This window comes from Alligator sinensis, unplaced genomic scaffold (assembly GCF_000455745.1).
Source record: "Alligator sinensis unplaced genomic scaffold, ASM45574v1 scaffold48_1, whole genome shotgun sequence".
Lineage (NCBI taxonomy): Eukaryota > Metazoa > Chordata > Crocodylia > Alligatoridae > Alligator > Alligator sinensis.
Window position 1 is genome coordinate 760,387 of NW_005842541.1, and position 4,484 is coordinate 764,870.

Consider the following 4,484-nt stretch of genomic DNA (forward strand, 5'->3'; position numbering starts at 1 on the left):
TGAAGAAGAGTTGGCCCACGTGAACGGCAAGGTGGAAATAAAAAGATGCTCTATGAGCAAGGCTTCTCTTTTGTTTGTTTTTTTGTTTTGCACAGAGCTTTCTTCAAAGCCTTTGAAAGATAAGAGGTGGAGGGGATGGGGGAATGAAGCCAGTGAAAAGTCTAGCAAGCCAGAGACTTGCAGCCAGCAAAAAGCTAAGTGGCAGTTTATTTGTTGAACTTCATTTGTTTCTTCTGTTCATTTCTTACAAACCCAGGGTGGCCTTGGGGTGCTATAGACTAACTTGGCTGCAGTGGAGGCGAGGACCCTGAACAGTGCATCCTTAGCTCAAGCCAGCAGCAAAAGTAAAAGTGGTTGGCTTAGGGTGCCTGGCCAAACATGCTTAGCTCTGCTCTGCATGAAAGCTGCCCATAACAGTGTACAGGGAGCAAACTTACCTGTGAAGGGCAAGTGTATGGTAAGTATCAGATATAAATACACTACATACAAGTTTCCGTTAACTGTGGTACCTAAGAAGGTTATATCAGTTTTAGGCCTCTTTGTCTGTGGAAACCTCAAGTTGATAAAAATAAGTATTCTCATTGTCAGCATGCCCGTCCTGGGTACCCGTTTCTCTTGTAGCTCCCCCAATTCCCGTCTGCCACAACTTGATCTAAATGCAAATTTGGGGGGAGGAAGAGTTGTTAGATACCGGTACCGCGGTAAAGAACACGCTGGTCAGATCGTAGTTCCAAGTGCTTTATTACCGTTAGCCTGGCTCTCTCTCTTTCTCTTGGAGCATCAATCCCCCGGGGATCGCCGCAGGGGTCTCACCGTCTACCTTCTGCTAGCAAAGCGGGGCTACTTGTTCTTTTGTTACTTAATGATCAGCCGCTAATTGCCTTGTTAGCGGCTGATTAACGCCGACACCGGGATTCCCCAGCCACGGCTTGTGCTGGCTTGCAAAGCGCGGCTTCATCAATATCCCTTCTTTCTTTCCTTTCACTTTCTGGCTTCTCTGCTTCCCTCCACCCTCCGGTGCGGGATCATGGTTCCAGTGGCTGCCGGGCAGGGTCAGGGCTCCTTTGCCCTCTTCCTCTCTGCCTCTGTCTTTACTCTTCTCTCCCCTCGCTCGGGGAATCCCCACATGCTGAGCCTTCAGAGCTGAGGGGTTGCCGCACCGCTGCTCCTTTTATGACTCACCACAGAAGCTGTCTTCTCAAGGTAGGACGTGATCTGGGGAAGGACATCTTGATCCCCAAAGTTCCCAACTCTGTCTGGGAGTGCGTCTCTGCCTCCTGGATTCTCTCTGTATCCGTCGTCATAGGCGTCCCTTCTCGTTCCTCTCCACGAGTGCGTGCCCGAAGGCAACCTTGGGACGTTTCCTCCCCTCTTTATTTCTCTTTCCTGGGTCCTCATTGGCTGCCTGGGGTATTACGTTCTCCATTTCCTGGATGTCTTCATCTCCGGCAACTGCTCCCTCGTCTTAGTAACTGCGTCGCGGCTGCGACGCTGTTACACTCATTACAAGACCAAACTGACCCTGACTACAAGGCACTCATGCCAGCATATCCAAGCTCTCATGTATTCCACACAGACCAGGGGATTATGGTCCCACAAAACTGAAAAAGTGTAATGTTCAAAAGAGTGTGTGCTGATAGTGACTTCAATAAACAAATGTTTATCATCATGTAGAAAATGACAAGCAAACAGAAACCAACTCAGACAAAACTGAAGGGCTGATGCTGTGAAGATCAGCAAGACCAGCAAATGTCCTTGAAGACTCACTGGGACTTATTAAGTTATGTAGTGATGAAGTTCCTTAGGAGAGTAAGTGGTAAAGTTTCACTCCAGAGTGATGTTCTGGTAACCTTTCCTCTCTAAAGTACTGTCATGTTGATAATATGGATTGCAGAATATGGTATCTCTTAGGGCTGTGTGAAGCTTCGGTCCCTGATTCAATTTGGCGGAGATTCGGCCCAATTCGGTGGCCGAATCTCTGAATCCGAATTGAATTAGAAAACCCTTTAATCTCTCCCAATTGAATTGGAACCCTCCAAATTGATCTGGAGAGATTCAGACAGATTCAGCAATTCAGACATAGACAGAGCTTTAAATGTTTGTAGCAGGCTCACCTTTCAGAGCTTGGGTTGAGTTCCAGGCTTGAGATCCTGCTGTTTTGATTGGTGGAGCCCATCCACCAATCAGGAGGCAGCAAGAGAAATAAAGTCACGCCCCTTTCCTGAGGGGAGGGTGAGAAGAGCTCCAGTGGACCTGGTTGAAGACTGTAAACTGTCAGGTCCTGAAGACTTCAGGGGTGGAGCCCTGGAGCATATAAAGGGAGCTGCACACCCAGCAGAGGGGCAGATGCAGTGAGGAACTCAAGAAGAGCAGAGCCAAGAAAAGCTGGGGAGCTCTCCCCCAGTGGGCAATAGGCCCAAGGCTCCTGAAGCTGCCACTGGAGGAGCAGCCTTGGGATTGGTGCGAGACTGCTCGGGCTGTTGACAGTGCACAGGGACGGTGCATGGAAACCCGGCCCTGGGAGTGGTGTGAGACCACTTGGGCCCATCACGGTGTGTGGTTTGGTGCACAGAGCTGAGATTTTGGGAACTGCAAGCAGTGGCTCGAGCCTGCAATCCCAGAGGGCCAGCAGGCCACACGGTGCACAGGGCTGCACACTAGGGAGCAGAGCCAGGGAGCAGCGGAGGCAGTTTGGGTTAGCAATCGGGTGTAAGGATGGACGGCCAGAGCCTGAAGGGCCCGGCCTGTGCTAAAAGAGCCCCCAGTGCCAAGCCAAGGCATGAGGAAATAGTAGTGCTGCAGCATGAGGTCCAGCACCCAGGAGCCAGCAGCAGTGGTGCAGCAGCTGAGAGGAGCTGAACCCTCAGTGCCTAGAGCGGGGCACATGGTGGGGAGGAGCCCAGCAGCTCAGGAAAGGCCTGGAGAGGTGCTCCAGCAGTGGAGACCCCACTGAGCTGCACCCTGACCACCACCACCCGAGGAAGCGTGAGTTATTGGGCCCTTGGGTCCCACAGGGGAAAGGCGTTTGGGGCAGGCAAACCCAGAGAATGGGCTGGGTGAGCAACCCCTCCACCTAGTCAAGGCCCTAAGGGGAGGGGCCCCTGGTGCTTCCTGGATACCCGCCAAGGGACCCCACTGGAAGGAGGACTATCGCTTGCCATGGGTCAGGGACTATATTAAGGAATAGGTGTTATTAAGATTATTCCTGTTTGCACCTTATATTTTGTAAATTGAAATGTTGTATTGTGATGTTGTACTGTGTTGATGCTGCTGAAATTGTTTTATTGTGATGGGTAAATAGTGTTATTTAGGGTTTGACCTTGGTTATTAGTTAATGTTTACTATGTAAATATATGTATATGATATTTAGTTTTATGATTATGTATATTATAACTCAACAAATTGTATATTGTTAAGAACTTTGGGCTTGGGCTAACTCTACAGAGGAAAGAGGGATCTGCTCAAAATTCTGTCATCCCTCTCGCAGCACCCCCTCCTGCCTACCCATCCCATCCAATTGAGAATAGGGCACACCTTTGGGTGTACCCAGATTACATGTTTTTTCTACATACCTCTAGGTAGCAGGCATCTTGTGAATTGTGTGATGTTGGGGTGCATGGAGTGTCCCACAGAAGTGTGGGGGGCTCCCCAGTGTGCTCAGTAGCAGACCCGGAAATGGACCAGAAGCACTTTTAGTCCACTTCCGGGTCCACCAGGGAGTGCACTGGGGGGGGGCACCCATGCTTGGTGACTGGTGCCTCCTAGGTTGGGGGGGGACCCAGGGTCCCCCTGTGGCTGATCGCTGGGGCACAGGAGGTCTCCCCAGCACACTCCCTGGCAGACCTGGAAGTGGACTGGAAGTACTTATGATCCATTTCCAGGTTTGCCGCTGAGCACATGCAAGCCCCCTCCCCCCGCCACCCCCCACATACACACTCTGTGGGACGCTCCATGAGCTCCAGCATTGCAGCGATCACGAGCCATGCCTGCTACCTCAAGGTATGTAGAAAGAACTTTTAAAGCTGTGTCTACATCTGAATCGCCAATTCTCCGAATCAGCATCAGCCAAATCGAATCAGGGACAGTGATCTGAATCAATTAATCTAATCACTCTCCCTGACTTGGGCCGAATCTGAATCGAATAGGGCCCGCTTCACACATCCCTAGTATCTCTGGCTATTATTTTGTTTAGTGGGGAAGATGTAATGATATGTAAATAAAAGCTTACAGTTTAAAGACAGTCCCACTCACAAAATGGGTAGTAGTGTTGTGAGTCTCAGAACTGGGTGAGGAATGCTGGTGATTAGGAAATGCTGAAGGTTGCTTTTTGTATTAGTTCTCTGTGATTGCTAAAAAAGGGTTTTGTTTCTCATTCAACAACTGTTGTTGTCTCATGAACCCCCAAATAACATTCATCCTGGAGGTTTCATTGGTTCATTTTCTTAGTTCCTGTATCTAGTTTCTGTTCTGATGCCATGTAATAT